Source organism: Cyanistes caeruleus, chromosome 2 (genome assembly GCF_971803275.1).
Source record: "Cyanistes caeruleus chromosome 2, bCyaCae1.hap1.1, whole genome shotgun sequence".
NCBI classification, from domain to species: Eukaryota; Metazoa; Chordata; class Aves; order Passeriformes; family Paridae; genus Cyanistes; species Cyanistes caeruleus.
Window position 1 is genome coordinate 63,384,784 of NC_141702.1, and position 12,757 is coordinate 63,397,540.

General features: G+C 40.4%; 1 protein-coding gene across 8 annotated transcripts in view; it reads left to right on the forward strand.

The window, feature by feature from the left end:
* The window catches only part of NHSL1 (NHS like 1), a 177,551-nt gene that overhangs the window by 76,996 nt on the left and 87,798 nt on the right, over window positions 1-12,757 (forward strand). The window lies entirely within an intron of this gene.

The following is a 12,757-nucleotide window of genomic DNA, read 5'->3' on the forward strand; positions in this document are numbered from 1 at the left end:
TCATAAATCTTACTGTGCATTGCTATCTGACCAGGATCCTCTGCCAGACTGACAGGTATTGCCGGGGCTGAAGGGAGTGTGGGGTTATGTATTTGGGCAGGAGAAACTTGTCACAGCTGCAAGTCTTTTACCCTGGCCTGCGAGTCAGGCTTGCACGGTGTTGGAAGACTTTGAGAATCCATACCTGGCAGAGTGGTCGTTTTAGGTTTGTGTTCAAAGGCAAAGCGTGTGTGATAAATGGCCACTTGTGTTATCGAATTAATTTGCTCCACTGGTCTGTTGCATTACTGCTTGCCAGCCTTTGTAAAACTGAGGGCTCAAAACAGTATTGTCTTTGGTGCACAAATTTATCACATCACTAAATCAACACAAGCTAGAAAGAAGTGAGAAGCACAACAGACGTAGCAAGTGTTATATATAGAAAAACAGACTATTTTAAGCTAGATGAAATCTTAATAGTTTTTCAGCTATCAGAATAGTTTTCCCTCCAGCTCTTGCTCAGGTAAATTGGTAAAAAAGGTAAGTCTCACAAAGCACAGGCTTTCCTTCTCCAAACTGTACATGTAAAGGCAGGAGTGTTAATAACAGGAGCTGGAAATGCAGGAATTGTTGTTCTTTCTGAGCTGTTTCTCTTCCTGTCTTTTTAAACCTCTTCTTTTGCCGCTCGATTGCTCCTCCAGGCTCAGATTGCATTCCCACGAGGCTGCTGGGTGACAGGCACAAGGCAGCATGTGTTGCGTGGTATTTCACCAGCAAAGTGGCTAATCTGCCTTGGCTGCAAACAGGAGCTTGCACACAGTAGCGAGCACAGAGATCGCTTGGATTCGTCAGTTTGAAATGGGCAAGAAGAACAAAAGTAAACAGTAACAGCGAACCTGGGGCACACCTCAATGTCCTGTGTGGCTGATCCCTGCCTATGTGGAAGTCAGGGGCTGCTGCTTCTTTCTTCTTGTTAAAATGTACACAGTAGTGTTTTGGAGCTGGTAGCACAAATCAGACTTCACATTTGATAAAGCTCTTAGTAGAAGAGATGGTAAAAATTGACAGTAAAATAAAGGTTTGTTTTTTGAAACATTTCTTGCTCAGCCCTCTTCCTCCACAGTCAGCTGGAGGCCCTTTGAAATGAGGGCATACTGTAACTCTCATGTTTCTTCTTCTTTAAACAACTTTTTAGTTCAGATGTTTTGCTTTCTGGAGTAGCATGTATTTTCAGATTGAAGCTCAGAACATTTTGTTTTCCTTTAAAAACCACTTTATTGGAAAAAGACTGAGAGGAGTATTCTTTGAAACAAAAATGCTTGGGTGTGTTGCAAAGGGTTTCTGCCTGGTGGAAGAATGGGACAGTGCTTCGTGTGTGCCTGCGCTGTTTATCACAAGTACAACATAGCAAGTAACTCTGAATAGAGATAACACAGGAGTTAGTTCATGGCACAGGTTTCACCATATTTACTTTATTTTTTTTCAAAAAGGAAATTAGTCACATGGCAGCATCAGAACATCATAACTGAGTTTTTCTGGCCAGGTGCTGGGGAAGCACAACTAGCAGATAGCTCTGGCCACAGATGACAATGCGTCAGCAGAAGCTCTTAGACAATGAATGAGGTTTTCCAAGCTCTCCCCTAGCTCCTGTCCCTGTTTATTGCTCTGATGTTTTACCCACTCCCTCCATTTCACTTGGTTGCTCTCCAATCTTTCTGCATCACAAAAATTAAAAGTCTTCGCTGCTTTTTACTGCAGATTATATTACCTGGAAAATTTATTTAGAGCCATTAAAGAAACCTTGTTTCTCAGGTAACTCCTGAGTTTTAATGACAAATCAAACCCAGTTCAGAAGGTGGCAACCACTGGCTTTCTGCTGTTTGCTGGCCAAGTCTCAGTCTTTAATACCAAAGCATGTGAAATGTCCAGGTTTTTTTCCTTGCAAAACCAGTCTAAATGTGAGAATTTGTTTTAATGTTAAAATAAATTTAAATTCATAACTCCTTGTGGGCTGAGCTGTTTGTGTCCTTGCAGTGTGTCTGATGGAAGCAATCCTAACATCCTGATGACAACTCAGACCAAAGCTGTCAGTTGACTTCCTAATGACTTATTATGGTCTGAGAACATCACACTTGCCAAGGGGTCAGATTTCCATAAATGGAACAATTGTCACAGAAGCAGTATCAGTGCTGCCTTATTGTGTCAGTAAAAATTATGCCCTTTAGTTATGCCTATACTGCCTGTGGTTGGTTAAATATGCATCATGTAAGTTTAATACTATCAGATTAATTTTTCTTCATGTTCCAGAGGCAGAAGACCTCAAGACCTTTTGGTTTTTGGAGCTTGTATTTTCAGTGTTTTCTGTAGAAACTCAGGGTAGAGATAGGCAGCTCCGATCTCACCTAACTTTAGCATCACCCCAGTCTTTAGTCCAAATAATTATTAAATTATAGGTTTTTAAATTGTGAATATAGTTTACAACAGGGTTTCGGGAACAGACAAATAATCACATTCTTTTAGTAATGATATGTAAGAGTACCAATAACTATTAAGTTATTATATTGCTTATGGAAATAAGCAAGATTACCAAATCCAGACTTCTTGTTGCTATTCCTGTATAAAATAATTTTATTGGTCTTTTTTTCCTGTATGTTTTTGCACAAGATCTTGTTTTCAAAGGGGGGAAAAAAGCCATGTCAGTTCCTACATAGATAAAGGCCCATAAACCCAAAGGGAGCTGTTAGCATTTGTAGAAGCCATAACATGTGATGGATTGTAGTATTGGGGTGTCTGTGTCTGTGAAAAGGATTCCTGAAGCTTTGGGAAAGTCCATAAATAATCATTTATGGAAACCTCAAAAAGCATTTGTATAAGAGACTGGAATAAATCCAAAACAAGTATTACATGCTTTATATACCTTGTTGTGAAATACTTTTTTGTTTGTTTGTTTGTTTGGGTTGTGGTGTTTTTGTTTTTATTTTGTATGCTTTCTGGGGGGATTTTTTTGGGTTCTTTAAAAATAAATTAATGTTTATTTAGTAAGTATAAGCATACATAGGCAAATCTGAACGTTTGAAAGGAAAAAAATAATGAGAGATTTGATACAAAAGCCAATTTTTTCTTCTACCTTTTGCATATTACAGGTTCTGTGTGCAAAGGTAAAATTGGATTTAGTTCTATGCATTTGTAACAATTGGTCAAGTTTATATCAGATTTTTGTTGTTGGACTGTTGGATGTTGTGCTTTTATGGAAGCACAGCTGGGAGCAGAGGTACTACTTCAATTCCTGATGTATGTATTATTTGTCTTAGCATATTTTTATCATGGCACAGCAGAGGGTTCTGTAAAACTTCTGTGATATACAGTGGCAAACAAAAGTTTGCATGCTGGTAAAACAGCAGGTGACAGTCACAAGTCCTGCATTTAACTATTATTTAAGTACCAACTTTTGTGTGCTTGTACATAAAGACAAATTTAATCAAAACTTTGATGTCTCTCCTATGTCTTTTGGCAAACATTGCCAGAGATGGGAATCTGAAAATGGGTTTACTAAGCAAAAATTCGTAACCTACAGAAACAAGTTGAAATAGGAAATGTTGGCATCACAGAATATCTGTGTTGGTATCACAGAACCATTTGTTTAAACCCACATCTCTACTTCTGCTTTACAAAAAAACATAGATCCAGTTATCATGGGTATTTGTTCTATGAAAAGCTTGCAAAATTCCAATTCTTTGCTATTTTGAAAGTGCAAATACCTTTTATTTAAAGAACAATAATTTTTTCATCTGATCAAAAGTGCTCCAGGTAAAACCAGAAATAATAATAATAAAAAAATCTGTAATTTTAAAAACTTGCTGCAGTCCATCCTTTTTTCCTGCCTGGTATCCCAGCATGTCTGTGCCTCTCCTGGAAATAGTGACTGGAGAACATCAGTCTGCGCTAAAGGACATTTCCCAGTAGATTTTTTTTTTATGAAGAGTTGTGGCTGGTTTCACTGCCTACTCCAAGAGCCATGACTAATGTAAGTTAACTGTGCTGAAGAGTCTTAATCTCTCAGGGGATTGTGGAATGTTTTTTGTTAGGATGGAGGAGCTGAAGGGAAGAACAGGCTTGTGTGGTGTTGCTGAATCGGTGAGTTAGAGCCGCTGTCTCAGAAGTGTGCATTTCTTAGGGAGAGGGGAAGTTAACCCCTGGTGTTTGAGAACTCCTGGGGCAGATTCCAGTTCCTTCTGGGCAGCTCTGTGCTGCTGTCAGGTGAGACCCTGACTGTCCTTGCCTTCAGCTGGACACCTTGAATTTCAGGTGCAGAGCAGCTCCAGCCAGAGTTCTCTTGGCTGGTTGCACTGTAGAAGGCCATAGTGGTGGGAAACACAAACAAATTGAGTAGCACCTGACTTAACCCTGTGTTTCCAAAGTTACAGGGACACTGCAACCCAATTTGTCTTGCAGTTTCTGTGCTGTTTGGATTAGCAGGGCTGCTGGTGCAGCACTCTCCTGCTTGCTTCTTTGCAGCCATGAAGAAACACACGAGGTGCTGTGCTTTTCCCTCTAAGAGTATATTGTTTTGGAAGGTTTCCAGTTTTACTTCATGATCTATAAACTTCTCTGTACTTTAATATGCTTTATACACCTTTTCTTGTTCCCAGGGTACCCTCTAATGTCCAGCTTATCCTTAGGCTGAAAACTTGGGGCAAATGTTTCCCCCTCACTAGGGGTCAAAACGGATGCCTCCTGACCTTTGTATTTTACTCTTAAGTGGCTATATTTAATACAGCAGACTAGATGCTTTCCAGTGATTGGATGCACTGTTTGAGCTGAAACAACGTGCTGTATGTGCTTTCCCGTGCACTGCTCATTGAGTAATGGAGTACATGAAAAATTCTATTTCTATGCAGTTGTTAGCCTACTGTTTCATGAATTGTCCTCTAAAACTGAGGGGACCTTTGTCTCCAGCATGGTCATAGCTCACCATTCTGGCAGAACATTCCAAATATAACAACTTCTTGTTTTTCCTCCAATCTGTTACAAATGAAAGTGAAGCTGAAGGTTAAGAATGTGGTTAAATAACTAAACTTGATGAATTCTGAAAGAGCGCATTTAGCTTCTATTATAATATTTGGAGCAATTAAATAGGGTGGATTTGGCAGTTTGTGATTTAAACAGTGAAATTTTCTTCTTGCCTTTTAGCTGCAGAATGTCAATAAAAATAAAAGATTAAACTCTAGGTTTACCATCCACCTCGTTTGTTGGAGGTTGGTTTGGGTGTTTGTTTGGTTTTGCTTGTATTTGTCTATTAATATAATTTATGTACCAGCCTCTCCCATTTGTTAGTGGAAGCCTCTGTGTTTTTTTTTCTTTTTTTCTTTTTTTTTTCCCTGGAGAATTGAAGTGTAAATGCTGTTACAACTTGTTGTTCCAAAGCCTGAGCTGAAGTGGGTAAAATGTAAGGCTTAGGTGCTTTTAATACTTAAGCATTAATTAATAATTATTATATAATTATATAATTAATACTTAATTTTCAACATGTGAGCATGCATGTTGGACACTTAAGAGAATGGCACATTTTCCATCCCAAGGAAAGGTAATTAATAAGTACACCCTCTGCTCCTTGTAGAGTTTCCTTTACATACGGCATGGCAGCTTCTGCCTGGCGTTTTATCTCCCTGAAGCAGATGGGTTCGCTGGACATTGAGTTGTGGTGAACTTGTAGTGTTTGGAAAGCAATTATGGGCTGTGAATTAGGTGCTTTGCAACTGGTGCATCACTTCCTCATTCAAAAATACGAGATCTGAGAGGTTTTCATATAAAGCTGCTTAGAAGTTGTCAGATCAAACACCTAAGCAGAGGGAGTAGTGACAGGGCTGCATTTTGCTTGAGAGTAGCACGTGGTGGGGATGTTAAATAGAAGTTATCCCTGGTCACACTTTCTCCAAGGTAACACAGGTCCACAGTAACAGTGCACCAGTGAATATTGTGGATATTGGAGGGGATGGGGGAGGTTTTTGCCCACACCTCACTTCTTGCTTGACCTGGGGCCCTTGTCCATGAATCATGGTACAAGAAGCTGTGCTTGCCAGTTAGCAGGTCAGGTTTGCTAGGAGCTGTTCTTGGAGCAAGGCACAGCTTCACCTCCTGGCTGATTTGGGGGGGCACCTGCCCTCCACGCACTCTGGGACTTGGTTCGTGCAGCATGTCCCTATCAGTCACCTCCCATCACACCTGCTCCTGTCACCTGCTGCCTCTCTTTCCTTTTGCTTGTTTGCATGTCTGAATTTAATTTTTTTTTCTTCCCCATGGCTTTGTTTTGCATATGCAGGTGGTTGCTCCCTAATGCAGTGGGGATGCTCACAGTTTATGTATTAGGCTTAATGCTCTGAATCACACTCTTGCAGGCACCTTGCTAATGACTACATTAATTAAAGAGGAACCTTTGGAAGAAACAGGCTCTTAATTTTGATTCTGTCACTCATGTCTAATTTAAATGTCTGAAATAGGGACAGAAACTAATGAATAGTGGAGGCTGTTGCCTTTTAGAAACTGAAATTTGTTTGTACTTGCTTGTCATTTCCATAGAGTCTTTTGTATCTTTTTTCCCCTTGTAATCCAGACTGCCAAAGAGGTGATGAGTAAGGGTGACTGATTACTGCCTACTGTATGCTTACATGGAAACTCTCATCCAGGAGTTACTAACTCAATTTTATTAACCTTGAGTAGTACATGTAATCCCATATATGGTAAATACAGCATTTTCGTTTCAGAATGGAATGAGGTATTGTGACATGCAGTTCCAGAATCAGGTATTAAATTCTGCGTTTGACTTGTAACCAGCTTGACCTGGTTTTGCAAAGGGAGAAGGTGCCCTGCACTCAGCACCACAACTCCTTTCCCAGTGGGGTGCTGGCTGGCTCTGCCAGTGGAGCTGTCAATAGCAAGGGGGCTGTAGCTCTTCCATGGTCTCTGTCAGATTGTCATTCAGCTGGGACTGTGAGGACTGCAAATCTATTAAATTAATCAGGTCAAATACGGAATAACCCATTTTGTTCTGACTGCTCTGTGCTGACACTTCTCACATGCCAGGATCTCAGTGAAGAGGCAGTTGTGTTTCTGCCCCAGGGACAATGACAAAAAACACCTCGGGGCTCAGGTTCGTAGCAAGGAAGGAATCAGAGCAGGTGGTAATGCAGAAACAGTTCCCATTGCACTACTCATGTGAAGCTGCAACAGCCTACAAATGGCTCTGTCACTCTGCCCTAGCATGGGTACCGATAAGAATGCTGGCTCCATTTGCTGCCCAAGGACAGCTCATGCTCAAGTGCCAATTCTTGTAATTCTCTGTCAAGGACTTGAGTGTATTTTGGCCGATTACTTTAAATCAGAAGAGAACTGCTTAAAGTGCTGCTGGTTTTACCTCAGTTTTTCAGCGAACTATTTCTTGCTAGGTAAGCATTGTGACGGTGTGAGTGAATACAGCTCCCCAGGTAGTACGGATGGTGTCTGCACACTGCTACACCTTGGGGGGAAGAGAAACTGAGTTTTCTCTTTGCTGCTTTGTGTTGGTCTGGCATTTGTTTTAGCCTTGAAGAGTTTTGTTGGTTTTTTTTTTTAATTTGTTTTTTAATAAAAGACCATTGCTCTGTTTGGTTACAACATGCCGTAATTGTGTGTATTTCAGGAAACAACCTGTTCTTTTCTCCTCATCCTTGTAGGATGGTGCAGCTGTCTTTGAATTCTAGGATGATAGCAGGGGAAAGTGTTCTTCATGCTGCCTGTGGTTTTGGTATTCCTGATTACCCAAAGGTGGCCTCAGAGCAATCCCCAGTGGCTTGCTGTTACCAGGGTTAGTGAAACACTGACACATCAATCTGAGGGAACAAGCCCTTGCCAACCTGTAGCAATTTTCTGGAGCAATGCAGATAATTGGGTAAATGAAAGTGCCCACGAGGGGCATTTTTGTTTTGTTTTAATAGTAAACATTATTGATAAAGCCCTGTTGCATCCATTAATCAAAGCTAATTTGGCACACAACACTTGCAAAACAATGAATTTTTTCTTTTTTTTTTTTTATTGAGGAGCAGGTCTTTTAGCAGGAGATTGAATTACTGGATTGCCTGTTGTTTTCCCAGGCGTTTTCTTCAGAATTTCTGTTCTAGCCTGTCTTTAAATTTAGGACCATCAGCCACTGTTTCCGTGTAATTAGTGTTCTTCTGGTCATGTGTTAAGGCTCTGTACACTCTGGTCCTACCCGTACAACCAGGAATGCCCTCTTTGTTCAAATTCTGTGGCAAAGAAATTCTTGAATGAATTTGGAGAAGTTGGTTACAGATTCCTTTCTTGACCTACAGCAGCTTTTTAAAAGATTTTGCCCTTTCTGTGCCCTTTGTCTGAAGAGTAAGGCAAACAAAAGATAAGGCGAACTAATTAATGACTTCATTGTGTTTGTTTTCTTCCTCACTTAAGGCAGAAGGCAGCCCATTCCTGAAACCATTTATTTTATTAATTTTGAGGCCAAGCACTTTGTGTCTGCACCTGCAAACACTGCTGGGTTTATTACAGAGGAACTTTTTGTTTGTAATAATCAGAAACCACAACAGGATTTCAGAAATCCTTTCTGCAGTATCTAATTGAAAACTCCACCAGTATAGCTGTAGCTAGGGTAGGAATAAAAATTAAGTTTTTTCATTGAAAATTATCTTTTGATGAAAAAAAGACACATAGATAAAGGATTTTACTTTGGCTTCCGAGTTTACAAAGGATCAAAGGGGAACCGTGTCCCTCCTTCAAAGTAAAAGGTCATTGTTTTAGATATAATTCTCTAGGGAAACAATTTCAAATAGTGTCAGAGGTTTTATTGGAAGAAAGTTGTTCTGAATTATGGGTATATATTTTTTCCCCCAAATGTTTATATTGGTTCTGTTCATTCCTGCTCCTTTTAAAGGTATGAAAAACTCCCATGTTTTCTTCTACGTTTGACAGTTTGGAAAATTCTGTTTCTCATGCCAGTCTTGAAGGGTGCAACAAGGCCCTATAGCTGCAAATCTGGAGCGTGAGAGTAGCTCTATACTAGTTGTTTCACTGATAATTTTAGAAAGATCCATTCATCACAAGTCACCTGCCTGCATGACTTTTTGCAGGACAGGATACATCTTTTTGGCTCCTGCTATGGTGAATTGAGTTACATTGAGTTACTGCTTTAAATTACATACTTTCTGCCTAATCATTTGAGTAAGTTACTTGTTTCATTTTGTTTGCTGTGACTTTCCCCAAACGATTTTCTTAATCTTAAATAATTTTTGAAATATTTCTTTCCTTCCTCACTGTATGAGGAAACTCCACCCTCAGTCCTCAAGTAGAATAGGTAATATAATATGTGCTATCAACTGCAAGAGATAATAGCAAAATATTTTTCTCTTGCTTTGGAGTTGTAAGAATATATGGTTTTACTTTTTAAAATAAAGGTTAATTTATTTTTTTCCAGTGCTTGGTTTCCGAGTCAGTGCTGACTCTTTAAAGATATGCTGGGGCTGACCTAACCTCTCTTTATCTCCTGTCTCTTATCACCAGTGGGAGCACAGGGCCTGGTAGGTTCTGGGTCTGGCTTTCCTTAGTGCTTGAGCTGCCTGCAGACTAGATAGTGAGGCTTGTGTCAACTCTCTAATTGAAAATTATATTTTTACTCCAGCTGTTTATTTTGGATAGCTTTTCAGGGCAGTTTTTTTGTTTATTTGTTTGTGGGTTTTTTTTGTTTTGTTCTGTTGCTTTTGGTTTTGTGCTACGTACAGCTTGAAAGACAAACATGTAAGAAGAATTCAAGCTTTAGAAAAATTATAGTTGGCACCCATTCAGGGTATTAGAAATGGACATCTCCAAGGATTGTTTTTTTCTGAAAGGAAACAGGGCTTAATTAGATGTCCCAACAGCCCTGCTAGCTGGCAGTCAAATTGGGATGCACCTTGATGTGCAGCAACATGTGAAGCAGGACAGAAAGAGCCTAAACCCTCATCAGTTTTTACTGTGAGTTGGGCAGATCTGAGCTAGATTTTCTTTGATGGTACAATCTTTAGTATCCAAAAAGTGGTGCAAGAATGTACATATTTTTATTGAATTTATTTCCCTTCCATCCCATTGCATTTTCAGATTAGGGCAGCTAAGAGAAATGGCACTAGCAATGTTACGTTTCAACAAGGGAAGAATGACACTGAAGTTTTTCTTCTAGTGGTGCTCAGAGAGCTGATAGACATTTTACTGAGTTGAGGGTAAGGGAGAGGATGAAAAATGTGATTTGGTTTTTCAAAATTCCTGACTTCATGTGGTTAAAACATTTCTATTTAAAAAATGATGATGATTCGCTTTTAAACATGGATATATGCACAGCTCTCCATGTCAGTTGTGGTCTCCACTATGGACCCAGTCTATTTAGCATCCATTTGGTGGGAGCGGTGCCCCCCTGAGAGGTGGCAATGGCAGATGGCATTGTGGCAGCTGGGAGAGGTGTTTCTCCTGTCATGGGATAGATGTGGTGAGATATGTTCTTTCACATTTATAGCTGTCTTTTGGTATCCAGCACAACATGTAATGCTTTGCAGAGACAGCATACTTTGTAATATGGCTGTTGGAAAATATTTCCATGTTATTTCCACAGAGTTCACCCAGGTATGATAGGGAAATGTGGTTCCCTAGAGTCACAGACTGCAAAGTAAGATGCAGGGTGTAGGAGAACTGGTTCCCAGTGCAAAATTTGATTTCATACTGTAAATGGCCAGACAAAAGGAGAGCTGGGGCAAGGAGCTACCAGCTGCCTAGATGGCAAGGTCCACTACCTTTGAGGAAGTCAGGGCAATATCAGGCCTCCTTGGTTTTGCTGCTGTAAAGCTGCACGTGTGTCCTTGGATCACTCATAAGAGTCCTGACACACTAAAAATATAAAATAGATGCTGAACTGCTTTAGGCCTGTCTGGGGGTTGATAATTCTGCTCTCTTCCAAAAGATGTGAATTTTTATTTCACTTATTTTTTGTTTTATGCATTCCCTTTTTCTGAATGGACATTAGGAAAGTTGGGATCCCTTTCACACTTCTTTGCTCTGCTCCTGGTCAGGATGGGAGGGGAAGCTGGTGAACAGGACAGAATATATCCCCTGGGGAAGATACGCTTCCCCAAGGGCCCAAACCTTCCCAGAGGAGTGTTTGCCACTGGTGTTACGGCCCAGAGCAAATCAGACTTTTCAGCAATTGTCTCTAAGTTGTGTCTAATTTTTCAGACACTATTATTGTTCCATGGTTGGCTTCCTTTTCCTTGTTTTCTCAGTTGCCTATGTGCAACAGACTGCTGGGTTTTGTGGGTTTTTTTCATTTTTGTTACTTGTTTGTTTGTTTGGTTTGGGTTTTTTGTCTTTTTTTGTTTGTGGGGTTTTTTTGGGGGTGTGGGGTTGGGGGGATATTTTCTGCTTATGTTTGTGATTCCCCTAGAATCTTCTATGTCCTTTCTTAGTCCACAGTGGAGTGCTGGCAGCTGCTCTCAGTCCCTGGTGATTATCAGTGATGCGCTTCTTACTTCCCCTTCCAGGTAATTAATGAGTAGATTTAACAAGATTGGACCTTAAAATCCTCTGGTATCCAAGTAACCTTCCTCCAGCTGCAGTATGTTTTTGTTTATTTTGCTTCCATAAACTGCTTATTCCCAGAGCCCTTTGAAAAGTTACGGTAGGAAAGAACACATGCACTCCTGGAGTAGCAAAAAATGGAATTAAGGGGAAAGGGCCCCTTTGCTTCTCAGAGCATAAGGAAATCTTGACATTAGTCTGTACCCCTTCTAGCAGGATTTGAAAGAGAAAAGGCAGGCTAAGCTATATAAATGTTCTTTCTTGATTTTGAATTATTCCAGTGTAATGTCTCCACTTTTATGCCACCACAAGCCGGCTCAAAGTCCACTCTAAAGTGAAGTAACTTTCCTTGCATGAGGATAGATACTTAATGTTATTCTTTAATATCGAAGCCCAGCTTTGGATGGTACTCAACATCTCACGAACACTGCTTCACCTGGGGTCTGAATTTCTCTTTTCAAAGTATTTGGGCCAGGGTTTTTTTCTGGAGCTCCACTTAAAGATAACATGTGTTTGCATGTGTACTTTATTTTCATTTGGCTTTACATGGAGGATCTTAGGACTTGTGTTTTCAGAGACAGTTGCAATTCTTGTTTGTTCAGCAAGATAGGCTACCCTGACCCTTACCTTCTTCCCTTGTTCTCGTATTTCTTTGCTGTACAAGGCCAAGCCCTATAAAAGTTAGTCAACACAGCTTCATTTAGACCCAAATACCATGGCTAAGCACAGTGCTGGTGGCAGCTCTTTGTGACCCTTATAAAATAAAATGCTTACAAGGTCGTGTCCTTCTATTACTGAAGGTTTCCTCTGCAGAAACAGGGAATAATATAAGAAATCTTTTTAGCCACAACATCTTTGGTGCTGAGCAGAGGAATCATAGAATGGCTTGGGCTGGAAGGGACCTTAGAGACCATGTAGTTCCAGCCCCCCTGCTCTGGCCAGGAGTATGTTCCAGTAGACCATGGGCTGCTCAAAACCCATCCAGCCGTGCCTTTGAACGCTTCCAGAGAGGGGGCATCCATCCGCCAGCACACAGGCAGACACAGTATTACAAAAATAAACATTTTTTCTAGCTTGACTGTTCAGATACACTAAGAAGATTTTGGGTTATGAATGCACCCTGTATTTATAGAAGAAGTAGAAAACGGCTCGAAGCACTTTCTGGAGAGAGACCAGA